We start from the raw sequence: 21,108 nt of genomic DNA on the forward strand, positions 1-21,108 counted from the left end.
CTGTAACACTTTCCTTTGCATAGCCGGAGTATACTGCCTAAACGTGTCATATGCTTCCATGTTACGCTCACCTTGTCTCTGCGGAGGTGTTGAGGCACGGTTGTAGCCCTCCCGGGGGTGAGGTCGCTCGGGTCCGACTTCGCCCTCTGCGCTTATGTACTGACTGGGGGTTATAGGTGATGCTGCTCGGGACTGCTCCTGCGTGGAGAATAGGGGGCATAAGTATGCCAGCTTGTGCACCTGATACCCTTCCAGATCCCTTCTCCCAAACCGTGGTACCCGTGGGATGCGCTGTCCCTGGAAAGCTCACCTGTTGATTAGTTTTGGCGAGCACTCCGTCCTGCTGCTTCTGGCAGGGGCGCTTGTATGATCTGGACCGAGTTATTTCACCGGTCCCTTGCACTTGGAAGTCCAGTCCTGCTGCGACTAAGTCACTATACTTCAGGTAAGTGTTCCTGTTTGCCTTTCCTCGTCTGTTTTTCCTGTATTGTAAAGTTTCGATGTCTTGTATTGCTGTCCGTTCCACTTTTGATGTTTGCTCTTTTGCTTTCTTCCCTTGCAGGTGATGTTGCCGGCCTGGCAGAAGCTTCGGAGCTTGAGGCGGCAGCCGGAGGGAATGAGGAACGAAGCTGCAGCGGTAAAGTCACTGGTAAATTGTTAACTAGGGGGCGTGCAGGGTTCAAATGCAGCATGGCCTAGGACAGATGTTCTAACCTTGTCTTTCTTCTACTTCACAGGGTCCGAGTTCGTGGGTGTGGAGTGCGGTGCTGCAGCATCGGTTCAAGATCACTGGATGTCAATAGATGAGTCTGCTGATGAAGCGATTAAGCACCAGTTTCCTGGAGGTGAGTATGCAGGAGAATGCCTGTTTTCAAAGGTAAGTAAACTGGTCCAAGCGGTGGTGAGCATCACGTTGCACGCGAGTGCACAGTATTGCGAAGCACCGGCCTTAAGGATGGAGCAGCTTATATAGCTGAGGTTCTGAAGCCACGCCCACCAGGTTCAGCCTGCCTGCCACACCTGATGAGTCAGCACATGAAGATCAGGCCTAGGGAGCCACACACGATGAGTCAGCACATGAGGATGTTTTCTGGAATAAAGACTTTCAGCTCCTGGAAGGTTCTTGTAAAATAAAAAAGCACTCCTGCACAGAAATAAAGTGTTCCCGCTCACATCTCTATATGGCCAAAGGTGCCAGGACTGATTCCAGCCAGGACCCCTGTGTTTATGGGTCCCAAATGGACATAAGTGAGTCAAGTGACCCATTGCCCCCATCACTAGATGGTGTGTTTTTTGTGTTCTGGGGCATGTGGCCATGACACCATGGGAGATATTGAAACATGCAAAATCCATCTAAGCGCGTCCCTTGTGCAAATACGTGTTTCTTCACTCATTGGTTTACAAGAGGGGAGAAATCGCTTCTGCACATACGGAGCATCCAATCTATCACCATCCATATCATCATTCTGTAACCAATCTAACTCCCTCTTAAACTCAACGCTCTCAACATGCTCATGTACTTTCTCCGCAGTGTCCCTTGAATAAGCTAAGACATTCAAATCCCTCAACCCTTATGGGACATCCATGTCCGTCAAATCATTCCATATTTCAGCCAAGTGCATTCCCATCCCCTTTATAAAAATATTCTGTTCGTGAATAATTTCTTGGTCAGAAACTGCAGTTAAGACAGCTGATTTTTCACCTTTTTCTATACATTTCTTAGCCCATGTATATAATTCTCTATTTCTAGCTTTTGAAACCGTACTTCGAGTCACTACTTTTGAATCAGCACTCGCCCCTTCAATTGTTTCAAGTGGAGCAGAACAACATGGAAAAGAAAGTTCAGACAAATCTTGCACAACCGGTAGTGGAGACACTACCGCTGGTGGTAAAGACGGAGTTCAGGGAACAACAACTGGTGATAAGGGCAGAGATGCAGAAGGAGGAGCAACAACAGGAAGAGGAGCAACAACTGGAGGAGGAGCTACAACAGGAGAAAGAGAAATAACAGTGGGAGGAGGTGCAACAGCAGGAAGAGGTAAGACAGCAGGAAGAGGCACGTAGGGAGGAGGTGCAGTATTAACAGTCCTATGCTCATTTAAACGTTTATTGATTATCTCGTCTGAGGCATGAAAGTCCTGAGACGGATATATTTTCTGTACACCAAGTTGAAAGGCCCTATCCATGTTTCTAACATACTCTGACTGTTTCTGTTGTTCATAAAATAATGCTTTCTCTGAGTAAGACATGTGACGACGTGCATGTTTTTCTTTGCTCTTAAGTTGCTGCATAGCTTCCTTTTTCCAATTCTGAATTACATCAAATACTGCAGGCCTAGCCTTTTTCTTTAACAATATAGACTCCAAATATTCTATACGGGTAATCTCAAAATTAATATGAACTGGCCACTGAAATTCGGAAGCATGTCTAGTTTGCAAATATCGTTGAATACTATACTACCAATGCATGTATTACAGTACATAGTACATGCCGGCGACACCTACGGTGGCGCCGGTCAGCCAAATTCCAAAGATTGTCTGCGGAATAGACCCCTGAAACAGGCAGACAATTTCCCTGGCATTTCAGATCACTGGTGTTACCTGGTGTTGTTTGAACCCGTGGGTGCAAATCTGCAACCAAATATCAGATACTTAGGAATTGGGGCATGACTCACCTGGTTACAAAGGACAAAGTGGGTCCGATCGGATTACAAAGGATTCTCGTTGTTGGCGATTTCGGCAAAGAGCCTGTCTCGATATGGGGACCCTCGCCAAGATGCCCTCTCGAACCGCGTGCTCACCGTTCAGGGATCGGATTGTGCAGTACTGTCGAGGTGTCGCGTCTCAAACAAAGGGGCCCCCTTTTTCTCACTCTCCTATCCCGGTCCGATCGCCGCGTCTTCTCTTCAGCGAAGTGACATCAATCTTGAGGGTCACTATTCGGGTGCCATTTGAAAGACCAAAGAAATATCGAGGCTTAGTACCACAAATGAAATACGCCAATCACGGGTTGAAAAGATACAAGTATATTTTATTACTGTACAGTCAAAGAAAAACAGATAGCTATCTGGCTCCCAACACCTCGCAGTGTGTACCAGCAGTCACAGTGAGGGGGAGAGTGCTAGACATCTAAACACAGACATATTTATGCTATTTTCAAAAAATTGTCCAGCCTCTTTCCAGGCTAATAATTCACATGCTAGTTTGTGCCCAGTTCACATGTCAAATATTACAATATTGTACAAGGGATTAAACAAGTTTGCATGTCCATGAAGTTACAATGTTGCTTGTTGGTTCTCTGATCCACAGTAAGCCTTGTTCCAAGAATCGCTACAGTGCAGTTCAGCCAGAACACACAATCTGAGTTTGTTTACCATTGTCTTATTGTTTATATGTGGATGAGCTTGTGAGTGCAGACAACAATTAGATGGCAGTCCATTTGAGTCACAAGGTTTCTTTACATTGGTCAAAAGTCTGCTCTCGGTCAGCCTAAACATTAACAGAACTCAAAGGTCGTTTGGCACGGTTGCAAGTTGGAAACACAGACCCCCATTTTAAAACACAGAAACAAGAGTTGAAATTAAAATGGCGGCAGAGTTGATCGAAAAGCGTAACATTTCAGATGCGATTTTCTATGTAACGCGAATGGGCTTAGGCCAATATTCATAACAAGGCATTATTATGCGAATACGGATTAACAGAGGAGGTAGTCTCCTCCTCTAATCCAGTGGTTAAAAGATACTTTGCGGGCCTGACCAGGCTTTAGCTGTTGATCAAGAAACCACACACAGTGTGGGACCTAAATGTGGTCTTGGACGCCCTGGCGCATAAACCATTGGAGCCTATGGTGTCCGCGAACATCAGGCTAGTCACCATCAAACCAGCCCTCCTGGTGGGACTTACCTCAGAATGCCGGATCAGTGAAATCCAGGCTCTGGTGGCTTAAGAGACCTATACTACATTTCATAAAGACAAGGTGGTGCTTAGAACTCACCCCACATTCTTACCCAAGGTTGTCTCCTCTCATCTAAATGAGGAGCTAGTGTTACGTTTCTTCACAGACCCTAAGGATGACGCTCAGAGGGTATTGCATGGATGTCAGGTGTGCGCTAACATATTACCTGAACATGACCAAGAGCTTCTGTAAATCAGAGGCCCTCTTTGTCACCTTCGTGGGGTCACAACATGGCTGTCAGGCCTCCAAGGCTTCCATAGCAAGGTGGATGGTTACGGCCATCAAGGAGGCATATGAGGGGCAGCACAAGCCTCTCCCAGCAAATATGAATACCCACGCCGTCAGAGCTAAAGCCACAGCGGTTGCTTTCCGAAGGCACATTCCGTGGCAGGTTATCAGCAAGACGGCAGCATGGGTAACTCCCTTAGCCTTCTGCAAGCACTACTGCTTGGATGCCAGCTCCAGGTCGGACGCAACATTTGGTCAGGCAGTGTTAAGGATCAGAAAATTGAAGGGCATCAGTCAGTGGACAAGCCCATTTGCAGGTTTGTGCAGAGACTTTGAATTCTTTTTTAGTGAGAGTGAGATGAATCACAACACAGAATAGTGGATTAATACTTTATTTATTTTCTTTGCTCATATTTACAGAATCTAAATGATCCAAGATATCTTTAACCTGAAGAAGGGCATATAATGCCCGAAACGCATAGTAGCAGATAGGATCACAAACACACCACCTATCAAGATATCAGGATACTCAGCACCAAAATTCTTTATTGAGAAATCTAACGGAGAGTGTAAAAAACATGTATCACTGATTTGTTTATACCCAAACATCATTAAATGTGATGAAAGAACAATTTATGTTTAAAATAAATGTTGTGTACTTCTTAACAAAACTGTTTTGAAAAGTTGTATTTCAAGCAGATAATATGTATTTCAAGCAAGAATTGCGTTCGTAATTCTTGATTACCGAAATGTATACTACAAAAATACAAAGATATTTTGTACACATTCATAGATGGAGTGATTATTGATTTAACTTGTTTGTTACTGTGTGTGCCCCTATTTGCACCTCATCAGGTTCGAAGTGCCCACTGTTCTCATATTGTTCTGATCCGGTAGCACAGATAAAATAGGGAGCACCGGGAAGTTATATAGGAATATATCTAATTATTATTTAAATTATATATGCACCTGCTAACAACTGAGTGCGCCTCTACACCCGAGTAATATATTTAGTATTAAGGAGCTTGTTTTATTAAGAAGGGCCCCTCTCCACACTGGGGCTAGATTCAGTTGTAATGGCCCATACAGTATGGAGGAAAGGGGACAGGACGTAGGAGTAATTATAAGTTACTCACCGTAGTGACTAACGTACTCCTAGTCCATAGTCATCTTTCCTCCATATGTCCCACCGTCCTGCCCCCTAATAAAACTGGTGTAATTAGGCAATGTTAATATTGTTGACGCATCAAAGGGGACTGAGGAGTGGTGCTGGTGGTACAAGTTATTACTAACACATGGCAAATTCCAATATATCTGACATGCAGGCCAGGCATGGCCGACTGGTCATGCACGAGAATGACATGCATGATTCCTGCAGGGAGAGGCAGCGATCCAGTGAGCTGTTCTCTGTGATAATGCTTCCTTCATCAAGGGCAGATGGGTGGCAGGTTTCCAACTATTATGAATAAGTCGGCCATCGCTACAATCATACTCTTCGTTCAAAATTTGAATGTATCCCTGTGATTTACACTTTCTTTGCATAGAACTTGATCACATAGCTTCCACGTGTTAATTTTTTCAATGTTGCCAATTGTTTTGACATTCAAATTTAAGGGTAGTCAACAAAGTTGACTTTGGCTTACTTTTCTTTGGCTACATTCTGTGACCTGGCATTTGACCATTTGCATGAATTGGGGATATGTTAAACTATTTTTTGACAAAGTAGAACGTGGTATATGCTGAATTTGTTTAAAGCCATATAACAAATTGACTGAAATACTACTTGGATTGTTTTTCACGTACAGCACCAAAAGAAACAAACTATCCTTTTGAAATCCTGAATACACATGCTGACACACCATCCAGCAAAAGAGGTCCATTTCCATCCAAAGGGAATCACATTTTTTTCTTATAGCGTAAAAAGAAAACGTGCATCTTTAATCTTTCTTGCCCCAGTTACAGTGGGAAAAAAAGAGCAACGTTGTTAAGCATTTTGGAATTATACACACAAATAACAATTTTCCCAAAGGCATCTGTCTGCGATCTTGAAAGGTAATTAAGCTAAAAGCTGCAATGCAAATGCTGTTACAGAAGCATCGTTCAAAGATGCTAATTATTTGATGAAAAACATATGTACTTTTCCATATGGTGCAACTGTGACCGGTCTGCTGGTGACTGAGTCTGTTGTAAGAGGTTTTTATAAGCTATCCTTAATTTATCTCTGCAATGCTGTGCAGTTACTGCAGATAACCTCTTTGCCGTAGCGCTTGAACCTGTCGGTCAATGTGATTGCCGATCTCTGTGATTGCCTATCTCTGTGAATCTGCATTTTTCAGACGACCTTCCTGAAATCAAAGCCTTGTTCCCATCTGGCAGCATCTGAGGGCTGTTGCTGTTTCAAGCAACACAGCAGAGTACTGAGCATTGGTGGAGAGAATACAGTGGCAGCCTTCACATTGAATGTCCTGATTGGGTTCCAACATTCTGATATGCTTCATTGTTTGTAGACAGCTACCAATAAAAGAATAGATAGCTTTTTGAAGTTATTTATGTCATGGTAAATGTATATGCTATTCGTTTATTATATAGAGAGCAAATAAATGCCCTAAAACGTTTATTTTTTGTTTGATGATCTTTATTGAGATTATGAAAGGGTAAGAACAAACAAATAGTAGTAGCAGTGCAGATGCCAATAAAACCCCAGTAATGATCAGAATATGAACAGAGGCAACAAGATGAAACAGTCAATGATCCGAAAAACAAATGAGTGATGCCACGGAGCTGACTAGTGAACATTCATATACTACAAACTCTGCATGCAAACACAAATTCATGAATAATAGACTGACAGGGGAGCGAACAGGGTGACAAATTAGAAAGCAGTGGTAAGGGGGACGTACACTAATGTAATTATTGGAATCATTGATTCATAAAACTTAAGAAATCTGATAATTGAGTATAAAGGAAATGTAGATGCACCGAAAAACTGTAGCAGGTAAAATATAAACTGCTCAGGAACCATGAGTGGACATACTGAAGTAGTCTAAGTAACTAATGAAATGAGCCCATTTGGCATTGTACTTGGGTATAGCATTGAGGTATGTAGCCATACAATGTTCATTTCTTTTAACATGGCACCTGTTCCACCATCCTTTAATGGAGATTTTTTGCAGGTTTTTCCAATTGGCAGTGATAAGCTTTAGGGCAAGAGCAATGAACAGGTAATAAAGCTTGGCAGATGCATGTAAATTGATCTCCTTGGCAGCCAGGCTACCTAGGAAAACATTCATAAATGATAGAGGGATATTTACAATAAAGATTAACTTAAGAAATCTCCACACCTCTTGCCAGAAGTTGAATACAAATGGACAATCAAAAAACCTATAGTAGGAAGCAAGGGCACCTCCAACAGGACCAACGCTTACTATCTGCACCTGCCTTAGATTTTGATAACTTCAGGGGGGGAAATGAAGGCTCTAGGAATGAAGAAGTACAGGTTTTGTGTAATGCTGGTGGAGGTGGAGACGCCCCTGATTCTAGTATACAAAATGACCAAGTATGATCATCAAGGACACACTCCCATTTTGAGCGCACAAGCCATTTAGGTGTCGATTCATGGAATTAATATGCGTCGAAAATTCCCGCGCAGAGGTGCCAGAACGTGCGAATCGCAGTAAAAGTGCGAAAATCGCAGTGCAAGTGCGAAAATCACAGGGAAACCAGCGCACATCGATTCATGGAAGTCTGTGCGCGAGAAAAACATTGGATGTGCGCTGAAAAAGTGTGCCGCGGACACCGGCGCACAGGTCATCCAACAGCGTGCGCCACGGCCACTGCGAAATCGCACATAGTGCGGCGCACATCACAAAAGTAGCCGGAACACGGGGCGTAACACTCGGAATGGGGAACAACGCGTGAAAATATGGGCGTCACGGGGGAAGTACAGGAGGCAAGTGCGCGGAACGCCCACACGCTCGCCTACAACCCGTATTCATGGAATCGAATAGGGCAAACCAGCGCATGGTGAAAGACGCGCACAGGGCCAAACAAGTACGCCACAAGAAAGCAGGCGGTAGCGTCCCTGTGCCTGAAATAAATGTGCGCCAAAATGTGCGCTAACAAAAAGCACCCATATACAGCCATGATGAATGGTCCATACAGTGGCCCCCTAGGACAAATGAGGTGCAAAGGGGTACCGACAAACACAGACACCCGCTGTGTGAAAAATAGCGTGTGCGTGTGTTTCTGGGTGCGCGGGAAGTTCCACACGCGATTGGCCTGGGTACATGTGTTTCAGGATGCGCAGGAAGTTCCACACGCGATTGGCCTGGGTACGTGTACTCCGGGTGCACGGGAAGTTCCACAGGCGATTGGCCTGGGTATGTGTGTTTCAGGATGCGCGGGAAGTTCCACACGCGATTGGCCTGGGTACGTGTACTTCAGGGTGCTCGGGAAGTCCCACAAGCGATTTCAGCAGGGTACGTCTATTCCGAGGTGCGTGGGAAGATTCACACGCGATTTCAGCAGGGTACGTGTATTTCGGTGGTGCCGGGGAATGCTACACGTGATTTGGCCGTGTGGGTCCTCCCAGGTGTTCCATCTACACCCTCCACGGCCCATGCAGGCAGCCCACACCACAGGGGACTACCCTGCACCCCTGCTCATGTCCCACAGGCAACCCATCCACCATGGCCATGCCCCCCAGCCAACCCACATGTCACCTTGCACTACTGATCACCAACACATGTCTCTCAGACCCCCACCCCCCAGCACTGTGGGGCACCCTCCACCAGGCCCCCACTCATGTCCTCCTGCACCCCCACCCACCAGCATCCAGGGGCACCCTCCACCAGGCCCCCACTCATGTCCCCCTGCACCCCCACCCACCAGCATCCAGGGGCACCCCCCACCAGGCCCCCACTCATGTCCCCCTGCACCCCCACCCCCCAGCATCCAGGGGCACCCTCCACCAGGCCCCCACTCATGTCTCCCATCACCCCACCCCCCAGCAGTGCAGGGCACCCTCCACCAGGCCCCCACTCATGTCCCCCTGCACCCCCACCCCCCCGCATCCAGGGGCACCCTCCACCAGGCCCCCACTCATGTCCAACTCATGTCTCCCATCACCCCCACCCCCCAGCAGTGCAGGGCACCCTCCACCAGGCCCCCACTCATGTCCCCCTGCACCCCCACCCACCAGCATCCAGGGGCACCCTCCACCAGGCTCCCACTCATGTTCCCCTGCACCCCCACTCCCCAGCATCCAGGGGCACCTTCCACCAGGCCCCCACTCATGTCTCCCATCACCCCCACCACCCAGCAGTGCAGGGCACCCTCCACCAGGCCCCCACTCATGTCCAACTCATGTCTCCCTGCACCCCCACCCACCAGCATCCAGGGGCACCCTCCACCAGGCCCCCACTCATGTCCCCTGTACCCCCACCCCCCAGCAGTGCAGGGCACCCTCCACCAGGCCCCCACTCATGTCTCCCATCACCCCCACCCCCCAGCAGTGCAGGGCACCCTCCACCAGGCCCCCACTCATGTCTCCCATCACCCCCACCCCCCAGCAGTCAGGGGTACCCTCCACCGGGCCCCCACTCATGTCTCCCATCACCCCCACCCCCCAGCATCCAGTGGCACCCTCCACCAGGCCCCCACTCATGTCTCCCAGCATCCCCACCCCCCAGCAGTGCAGGGCACCCTCCACCAGGCCCCCACTCATGTCCAACTCATGTCCCCCTGCACCCCCACCCCCCAGCATCCAAGGGCACCCTCCACCAGGCCCCCACTAATGTCCAACTCATGTCTCCCAGCACCCCCACCCCCCAGCAGTGCAGGGCACCCTCCACCAGGCCCCCCCACATGTCCCCTTGCACCCCCACTCCCCAGCATCCAGGGGCACCCTCCACCAGGCCCCCACACATGTCTCCCATCACCCCCACCCCCCAGCAGTGCAGGGCACCCTCCACCAGGCCACCTCTCATGTCTCCCATCACCACCACCCCCCAGCAGTCAGGGGAACCCTCCACCAGGCCCCCACTCATGTCTCCCATCACCCCCACCCCCCAGCAGTCAGGGGCACCCTCCACCAGGCCCCCACTCATGTCTCCCATCACCCCACCCCCCAGCAGTGCAGGGCACCCTCCACCAGGCCCCCACTCATGTCTCCCATCACCCCCATCCCCCAGCATCCAGGGGTACCTTCCACCAGGCCCCCACTCATGTCTCCCATCACCCCCACCCCCCAGCAGTGCAGGGCACCCTCCACCAGGCCCCCACTCATGTCCCCCTGCACCCCCACCCACCAGCATCCAGGGGCACCCTCCACCAGGCCCCCACTCATGTCCAACTCATGTCTCCCATCACCCCCACCCCCCAGCCGTGCGATTTGCCTGGGTACGTGCATTCCTGGGGTGCGCGGGTAGTCTCACAAGCGATACCGTCAGGGTATGTGTATTATGGGTCCGTGTGAACTTCCACACGCGATACCAGCAGGCTACGTGTATTACGGGGTTCGCGGGAAGTTCCACACACGATTGCCCTGGGTACGTGTATTTCGGGGTGCGTGTGAAGTTTCACACGCGATTTTGCAGGGTACGTGTATTTCGGTGTGCGCGTGAAGTTCCACACGCAACTGGGCCTGTGAGAGTGGGGTACGTGTATTCCAGGGGTGGGCGGGAATATTTACTCGCGACTGGGCCTGGGAGAGCGTGTTACGAGTATTCCTGGGGTGGGCGGGAAGATTCACACAGTCGCCTACAACGCGGCAAAAAATAAATGGTCCAATCCTGAAACACGTACGCCAGCATGAAGCAGGCGTACGTCGACCCGCGCAGCATAAAAGTGTGCGCAAGCAACAAACAAGCTCAGACGCCAGGATGAATATACCGTTCCTAGCAGCAGTGGCCGTGGGTTACCAAAGGAGGAGGAGGAGAATAGTGAGGGCCCGAATTTTCACTCCCAGAACCAGCCTTTTTGGGATGCCTGATGACCAGGTGTATGGGAGGTACAGGTTTCCACCACACATAATACTGGACCTGGTCAGTGAGTGGGAGGATGACCTCACATCACCCACCCTGTGCTCCCAAGCACTCAGCCCCCTGGAGAAGGTCCTTAATGTACTGCACTTCTTGGCCACTGGATCATTTCAGCGGACAAGTGCCATAGTGGGTGATGTGTCACAGGCCAAGCAGTCACGCTGCCTACACCAGGTCTTGAACATCATCACTGCACGGCCATCAGTCCGCAGGCACATATACCTGCCCAGGACACCTGCAGAAAGGCAGGCTGCCATCCTGGATTTCTACGGTGTGGCACAATTCCCCAAAGTGCTAGGTGCCATTGACTGCACTCATGTGGCACTACGTCCCCCCAGGGCATCTGAGCACATCTATAGGAACCGCAAGCACTGGCATTCCATCAACGTGCAGGTAGTATGTAATGCCAAGGGAATCATCACCTCAGTATATGCCAACTATCCATGGTCCACCCACGACAGCTTCATTTACTGAATGTCTACCCTAAGCCGGGACCTAGAAGCTGGGTGGCATGGCGATACATGGCTGCTTGGTGAGTATGAATGCCACTGCACATGCAGGCATGTCAGATGCAGAGTTATGTCACTATCCCACTAATGATACCCATCACCTCCTCACCAGGGGACAGTGCCTACCCTCTGAGCACCCAAATGATGATGCCAATTCGGAACCCCATCACGCCTCCCGAGGTAAGATAGAACACAGCCCATATTGCAACCCGGGGCAAGTGGAGCGCACATTCGGAGTGCTCAAGTCACGCTTTCGCTCCCTTGACCGTTCTGGTGGGCAGCTGTTATATGTGCCCCCAGTAGTATGCAGGATCATAGTGGCAGCATGTGTCCTGCACAATGTTGCAACACGCCGGGGCCTGGCTGTGGACATGGTGGTTCCCCCACATCCCCAACCACATGCACGCCGCTGTGCATGGGAGGGGAAAGGGCACGGGGTGAGGCAGCCCGTACGCAGCTGGTGGCTAATTACTTCACATAGAAATCACACCCCTGTGGAATGCACACAGCCCTGGCACATACCATCTGATAAGCAATGATGACTCGACCTGACAATTATGACGAACAAAGGGACAGTCAACTGTCAGAACCATAGCAGCCTGAGATTGTTCATGTGGAAGTGTCAGAATGTGTGCATCCCTACCTACACAAACACCACCAATGCAGTGTCATCAAAAGACACGCTTCCATGCTGCAGAAATGAATACCCACTTGCAAAATACTACATAAGAACAGTGCCATGTCACCCAACCCCTCCCCGGCACGGCCACACAACACACCATGGCATGTCATGCAATGTGAGAGCAAACAAATTAATCCCCACAACATGCCCCAAGTGTCACCAACTACAGTGTCCCTAATGGAAACTGGCCACACATGAAATGCTCACAGTAATGCAGGACCTACAACACACATTACCAAATACTTACCAAGAATACCAATCACCTACACAACCTCCAACCTACCTTAAACATGACATTACAGACTTAAAAAATTGGTTGCCTCACTACCTGATAATGGCAGCACTTCGAACACTTCCAAGTATACAGTGTTAGCGCCACGCAAGAGTGTAGGTGCACTGCTTACAACATAGATTCTAGTTCCAAGGTAGACCGCCTTGTGAAGACATGAGAAATGGACCTACAAATTAGGAGGATGAGATGGATGCAGAGGCACATATCAATACACCATGCAGTGTACAATACAACAACAATATGCACTATGAATGTATACACAGTATTGACTACAGACTGCCCACAAATCAAATGGGAGTCCAACGTCACCATGTACGTCAATGTCAGGGCACACTCTTTCCAAGCCCATGGAAACGGGAAGCAGGAGGGGTGTGTGTCACACAAATCCAAGCATCTGAACCAAATTCATGACAAGCCTGCATGTGCCCAGCCACAATACAGCGTATGCCCACGGGAGCCACACAAGGCAACACACTATCCAAAAAAAATAAATAAAAAAAAATAAAAACAAAATAAAAAATGGCCATTAATGGGCCCGGGGGGTGTGGGGGAGGCCACCCAGGAGGTCCGAGGACAGGGTGCACACCAAAACCTACCTGTGTGGATCTTGCGAAAAAAAAAACACCTCCATGGACTCATGGCCTGCACGGCTACCCTATTGTGAGAGAATCACTGCTGTCGCTCTACTCACTCTCTGCAGCTGCATCAGGAGGTGGTGGCACTATGGGAGGCAGCCCACGCAAAGCCCTAGTCTGGTCCTCCATGGCAGCAAGCATGCGGGTGTGTCTCGTTCTGGAGGATAATTGTGCGTAGGTCCCCATGCAACAACTCACGGGATGCCCGGACCTCTGCCCTAGTTGCCTGCATCTCAGCTGAGAGCGTACGTGTGAGACGCTCCAGCTGCTGTTCTGTCCTTCTGTTTGTTGAAGCCTCAAGCTCAACAAGAGTCGCCCTGAGGTGAAGGAGTTCCACCGTCTGGGCTTCCATGTGGCCCTGGGACTCTATGGAAATGGCTTCCCGCAGAGTTGCCAGTGCCGCCCGCCTGTCCTTGTCGGACGCCAACATGTCCTCCCTGTGTGACTGGCAGATGGTGTCTGTTGCCTGCTGTAGTCGCTCCATGGATGGACTTGGACCGACACTGTCCTGGCTGGGTGTGTGAGAGGTGGGGTGGATGGAGCCGCAGCTTCCCCTGCAGCCTCTCCAGCCTGCCTACACGGGGCAGCAGATGACCTAGCTGCCCCTGATCCACGTGACCTGATGACACCAACGTGCACTTGCTCACGTGGCCTGGACCTGCTGACCTGGAAGTCGGCCATGGAGTCACCCTGTGCCAGGTCTGGTTCCACAGTGGGCTGGTCCAACAAGGGCTGAGCATTGATGGTGTCAGCCACGTTACCCTCAACCGGGGGGGGGCATGGGTGTCCCTGACTGCTCATCCACACATGGGGGGCTAGAGGCACCCTGCAAGTCACGGCCACGTCCCCTACCGGATCCACCACGGCCACCACTTGGGGCTCGGCCACCTTTGCCACCCTTACGGCTTGTTCGCCTCCCAGCCATGGCACTGATGTTATTGTGCGTATGGGAGTCGCTGTGAACTATTGTCCTGGGCAATTGGGGGTCAAAGGGGTTGGGTACCAGATGGTAATCGTACCCTAGTGCTCTAGCAAGGCTGTATGTCACCCCTGGGGAAAGATGACGGGTCACGCAACGCACAGGCACCCCAAAAAAGGGATGTAAGGTGCACGCAAGCCCTCCTAGACCACGTGTGTGGAAAAATAAACCTGCACTACGCTGTGGCACCCAGAAACACAAGAATGAACGTATGCGTGTCACACGCAGCCTAGAATGACCTCTGAAGGGGTATGCAACACACGGGGCAAGCACAGATGTTAAATACGTGCACGACTCACCGTCTGCCAGGAACAAAAGCGTGAAAAATATGCACGTGTGCGTGTTGGCAACACCCCCGCCAAAAGAAGAATTGTACGCTGTCTAAGAAGACAGGACAACAGTAGAAGGGAACGCTGTTTGAGGAAACAGGCCCAGGAAAAAGAGGAAAAGAGAAAAAGCTGTCAGAGGTAACAGGGAGCACGAACTTGAAACGCCGTGAAGTAAATCGCATGTGAACCGACAAGAAGTACAGATTTCACCCACTCGCTCTCCACAAAAAGCACGTACAAGGAAATGGCGTTCTACACATACCTTTTATACACACAGGTCACAGACGCGCATACGCGATGAGGCCATTTCCACCAATTACACGCTTTGACACTCGGACGTGTATCTTTTTTTTTACACGCGCATTCTCTACGGCCATGCGCGTGACGTCATGGATGCGCATGGGGGCCTTTGGGCCAATGAAATCGCATATGCGTGCAGACGCGCTTACGCGCTAAGGGCCTTTCCTCGAATTACACGCAGACGTGCAGGATTTTCACGTGCCAAATCACTACGTATCAAGCTGGCCACGCGTAAGCACACGGAAGACCACGCTCCTGCCCAGAAAGCCGATTTACTGCCCCCCAGAGCCCTGAGCACGCTCCCACCTGCCATCTGCTGCTGCCTGACTGCCTGCTGCCCACGTGCCCTGCCATTTGCTGCCTGCACATCAGCCAGGGGTGATGTTGCTGTGACCACCCCTGCTGGAACCGAAGACTCCCGACTGGGATTCCATCGCTCCACAGCCCAGCACCAGGACCCAGTTGCCCACCCACTCCTGCCTCTGGGGTTGTCATGTCGGGCACTGCAACATCTGGCACCACTGACAACCCCCGGCCAGAGAGGCAGAGGGGCACCAGCTTCACTGCCACCGAAGTTGGTGTCCTGGTGGAGCAAGTCCTAGGGCAGTATGATGCCCTCTTCGGAAGTGTGCGCGCCGACAAGGAAGGACGGACTCGGATCTGGACGGACATCGTGACTGCCATCAATGCAGAGGGGGTGGCAGTCCGCGACTTCCAACATGTCAAGAAGCACTGGGAGGACTTCAGGTCCAGGACCCTCAACAAGGCCCGGCGCCTCTTGAAGGCAGCGGATGCTAAGGGGCGCCGGGGCCACTTGTCGGAAGATCAGATGAGGGTCCTGGAATGCATATCCCCAGCGCTCGACGTCCAGGTCCTTGAGAGGCAGACCCGTCTGGAGTCGAGCGGTAAGTGTACATGCATCATGATTGTAAACTGTGCGTGTGGTGATGTGCCAGTAGTGTGCAGGTTGCATATCTGTTTGTATGGGGCCGAGTATGGGTGGGGGTGTACAGGGCTGTGAGGCTAACACATGCGAGGGCTGTCATGTGTGAGACATGGATGGTGCTTGTGTGTGTAGGCTTGCATGCCAAATGCAGTTGTGTGGGCACACATGTTTGGATGAATGTGTATGTAAGTAGGCATGTTCGTGATGTCACGCATGTATGTTGTTTTCAGCTGCATGTATCAGCACTGTGTACATGTGCATGTGTGTGTATTTGACAAGGGCGCAACAGTAATGCAACATGGATGCATGTGACAACGGGATGTGGAAGCCTGATTGGCAGATGTGACATCGATGCCCATCTGAACACTGCGACAGTTGGCTGAGGTGTACACATGCATGCAAGTGTGGTGGTGTGCGTACATGTGTAGTGCACTCCCTGTGTTGCATGTGATGTCTGGCTCACCTTTGCCTGCTCATGCTGTTGTATGTGTATGGATGGTGCTGGCAGTTGTGATATGGCCGTGGTATGGCTCATGTGTGCAAGTTGAAATGACATGTTTGTTGCCGATTGTGATGCCATGCCTGAGGTTTGCCAATGCCACTCATATGCAACTGTCATGTGTGTATGTGTCCATTGTACAGTGCCCTGATGCCTGTGTTTTTTCTCCCTGTCTGCAGCGTCAACTGATGAAGAGGGCGGAGAAGGTGCTGTGGAGCACAGCGGCGTGGATCGCACCGCCAGCCGGAGACGCAAGGCCCGGCTCCCCTCCCAGGTTGTGATCTCGTCGGGGAGTGAGACGTCTAGTGCAGCGTCCCAGGCTGCAGCTGCCGGGGGAGGTCCAAGAGGCGGAGGTCGGAGTTGGACTCCTCGGCAGCAGAAGTGGTAGCTGGGACCCCACAGGGCCCAATGGGGGAAGATGGCACGAAGTCATCCAGGTTGGTGGGTGGTTTGGTGGAGGAGGAGGCCGTGCAAGCAACAGAGACGGGGTCTGGAGGTGGGGATTCCACTGGTGCTAGTGGCGCAGTGCAGGACCAGGGACAGGAGGCAGCACAGGTCGCCGCGGAGGTGCCTGTGTCCAATCCTGTCCCTGATACTGTCACTGCATCATCTTGCACCAGCAGGGATGCCTACGTCCAGACCCGTTTTCAGGCAGGGGATGAGCTCACGACAACTGGCCTTCCTCTGCCTGCGGACGTGGCTATCCGGGTCCGGGTTGAGCCTGTCCTGACTGGTGTGGCGTTGCGTCAAGGGGCCATGCGAGGTGACCTGCAGTCTTTTCATGAGGAGACTGCACGTCATCTCGAATGGCTCGTTGACTGCGTCGGCCTACTGGGACAGATCACCCAGGCCGGATTCCACCGTTTGATGGGGCTTGCTCCGACCCCCTCCTCAACTGAACCCCTATGCGCCAGTCGTCCTCCGTGCGATCTTCCCACCCATTAGTCACCTGGGTGCCCTGTGGAGCTGCCTCTGACGGTGCGGCCAGGCTGGTGGAGGAGGTATCCCTGCCACAGTCAGGAGTTGGACGTCCAGCAGGGGTGGCCACATCAACGACTGCACCCCAGCCAGCGGAGGATGTGCAGGCAGCAGGAGGCAGTGCACGGGCAGAGGCACAGCAGCAGCAGCAACGAGGTGGGAGCCATGATGGCTCGGGGCCTTCGACATCGGAGGGGCAGGCATCGGCCGGAGGGCAGGAGAACCCAGGATGGGAAGTGTCTTCCGTGTGGCAGCGGTTGGGCCACGCCATAGATGCGGAGCGGCAGCGGGCCGAAGAGGCACGGCTCACGATGGTCAGGGCGGAGAACTCCATGCGGAGGGCCCTGAGGCGGGCCAAATGCCTCGAGGCAATCCGCAGGGAGTTGGGGGTGAACATGTCGACGGCCCTGCGGACCCTCGCGGCCATGGAGGAGGACCGCCTTCGGGACATTGAGCAGGAGTTCGATGATGCCCTGGCCCGGAACATCCCGAAGTGAGCCGTCGGAATAGCCCGCTGCCCTTGTAAATAGTTCTGTAGTTAGTGTTAGGTTTCCTTTGGTTTTGCATTTTTTTGGACCTTTTGGACAATGGGCCACATTTTTGTATATAGTTTTTTTTTTAGGTAGTGTTATTAGATAGGTTTCATTTCTTCTGTTGGGATCATGGACCCTGGATTGTTTATCTGTACATAGTTGACTGTTGGATTTTCATTTTTTTTTATGATTTACCCATGGAGCAATGGTTTTCGATTTTGATTTACTTTTGTGGACTGTGACTTTGGACACCTTTCCTTTGGATTATGATTTGTGGTTTTGCATTATTTCGCGGACATGCTGTTTTTTTTTTTTTAAATTTCCATTATTGTTTGTTTATTTTTGATTCAATTTATGTTGCTTTTAATACATATTTTTTCTTCAAACTTCAATGTGTAGTATCATCTCATTGGTTTCATGCATATCATGATAGGGGTTTTGACAATCACTGACACCCATTGGGCGTATGTGAGGGACATGTGTTCATTTCCAAACTTGCAATTGGGGTTATATCATGTTATTGCCATTTCTAAGTAGGTGGATGCAATACTCGGGTGGGTTTTTGGCATTTGGAGGCTGACCATAAGGGCCAGGGATCTAGATTGTGATGACATGTTGGCTGGGGGACATGAGTGGGGGACTGGTGGAGGGTGCCCCGCACTGCTGGGGGGTGGGGGTGATGGGAGACATGAGTGGGGGCCTGGTGGAGGGTGCCCCTGACTGCTCGGGGGTGGGGGTGGTGGGAGACATGAGTTGGACATGAGTTGGACATGAGTGGGGGCCTGGTGGAGTATGCCCTGCACTGCTGGGGGGTGGGGGTGCTGGGAGACCTGTGTGGGGGCCTGGTGGAGGGTGCCCTGCACTGCTGGGGTGTGGGGGTGCTGGGAGACATGTGTGGGGGCCTAGTGGAGGGTGCCCTGCACTGCTGGGGGATGGGGGTGCTGGGAGACATGAGTGGGGGCCTGGTGGAGGGTGCCCCTGGATGCTGGGGGGTGGGGGTGCTGGGAGACATGTGTGGGGGCCTGGTGGAGGGTGCCCCTGACTGCTGGGGGGTGGGGGTGATGGGGGACATGTGTGGGGGCCTGGTGGAGGGTGCCCTGCACTGCTGGGGGTGGGGGTGCTGGGAGACATGAGTTGGACATGAGTGGGGGCCTGGTGGAGGGTGCCCCTGGATGCTGGGGGGTGGGGGTGCAGGGGGACATGAGTTGGACATGAGTGGGGGCCTGGTGGAGGGTGCCCTGCACTGCTGGGGGGTAGGGGTGGTGGGAGACATGAGTGGGGGCCTGGTGGAGGGTGCCCTGCACTGCTGGGGGGTGGGGGTGGTGGGAGACATGAGTTGGACATGAGTGGGGGCCTGGTGGAGGGTGCCCTGTACTGCTGGGGGGTGGGGGTGCTGGGAGACATGTGTGGGGGCCTGGTGGAGGGTGCCCTGCACTGCTGGGGGGTGGGGGTGCTGGGAGACATGAGTGGGGGCCTGGTGGATGGTGCCCCTGGATGCTGGGGGTTGGGGCTGGGAGACATGTGTGGGGGCCTGGTGGAGGGTGCCCTGCACTGCTGGGGGGTGGGGGTGGTGGGAGACATGGGTTGGACATGAGTGGGGACCTGGTGGAGGGTGCCCTGCACTGCTGCGGCGTGGGGGTGCTGGGAGACGTGTGGGGGCCTGGTGGAGGGTGCCCTGCGCTGCTGGGGGGTGGGGGTGTTGGGAGACGTGTGGGGGCCTGGTGGAGGGTGCCCTGCACTGCTGGGGGGTGGGGGTGCTGGGAGACATGAGTGGGGGCCTGGTGGAGGGTGCCACTGGATGCTGGGGGGTGGGGGTGCTGGGAGACATGTGTGGGGGCCTGGTGGAGGGTGCCCCTGGATGCTGGTGGTGCAGGGGGACATGCATTGGTGGGCAGTAGTTCAAGGTGATGTGGGTTGGCTGGGGGGCATGGGCATGGTGGATGGGCTGCCTGCGGGACATGTGCAGGGTAGGCCCCTGTGGTGTGGGCCGCCTGCAGGGGCGGTGGAGGGTGTAGAGGGTACACCTGGGAGGACCCACAAGTGCAATTCACGTGTGGTGCTCCCCGCGCACCCCTGGAATACACGTACCATGATGGAATCGCATGTGATACTTCCTGCGCACACCTGAAATACACGTACCCTGCTGCTTTTGCGTGTGATACTTCCCGCGCACCCCTGGAATACACGTACCCTGCTGCTTTTGCGTGTAATACTTCCCGCGCACCCCTGGAATACACGTACCCTGATGGAATCGTGTGTGATACTTCCCGCGCACCCCTGAAATGCACGTACCCTGCTGTTTTTGCGTGTGATACTTCCCGCGCACCCCTGGAATACACGTGCCCTTATGGAATCGCGTGTTTTACTTCCCACGCACCCCTGATGTACACGTACCCAGGACAATCGTGTGTGAAACTTCCCGAGAACCACTGAAATACACGTTCCCCGCTTGGCGTTTGCTGTTTGGCAGCCCTGTGAACTGGTCCAGGGTTAGCGCAGCCCTTTGCGATGATTTGGGAATTTTGAAGGCTTTTCCTTGCGCGAGGGCGTTCTTGGGGGCGTATCTGACGCTGCTGCAGGGTCGCTGTGCCACTCGGCACCACGGCTGGTTTCGGAGGCTAAAATCCATGAATTCGCTGTGCGATGAAAAGGATTTTTTTGCACGCGGCTGGCGCAGTGTATCGCACGGGGACACTGTGCGCCAGCCACGTGCGCCACTTTTGTGCGAATTTCTATGAATTACCCTGTTATTGTCCACATTAGTCAAAACACTGTAAAATTTGGTAGCTCTGATATCGGAAGCCCTGGTTAAGAACAGAAGTCTAGAGGCATTAGGCATGAGAAGGATATTAGTAAAACGCTGAAGTGTGTCTAAACACACATCAACCAAATTGTTGAAAAAATTAAAGTCCGAAATAGGGATAGAAAACAGACCTCTGAGCTGTTGTAATGAGAGAAGGGAGCATCCATGAAAAATCTGATGGATAAATGTGATGCCTTTATTTAACCAAGATTCCGTTAATGGTAATAGATTTGTTGTGCCATAGAAACAGAGAAAGTTCCTTGGGCGGGGTTTTACTGTGGGAGAAAAGAAACAATCTATGGGCAGAGATTGAAGCCTTGATGGGGTCCGACAATGCCACTGCGAAATGGCTAAAGACGTAGATTAGGTCAGTAATGTCACAAGGATGTGCCAATTGTTTT

This window comes from Ambystoma mexicanum, chromosome 6q (genome assembly GCF_040938575.1).
Source record: "Ambystoma mexicanum isolate Mex_15411 chromosome 6q, UKY_AmexF1_1, whole genome shotgun sequence".
Lineage (NCBI taxonomy): Eukaryota > Metazoa > Chordata > Amphibia > Caudata > Ambystomatidae > Ambystoma > Ambystoma mexicanum.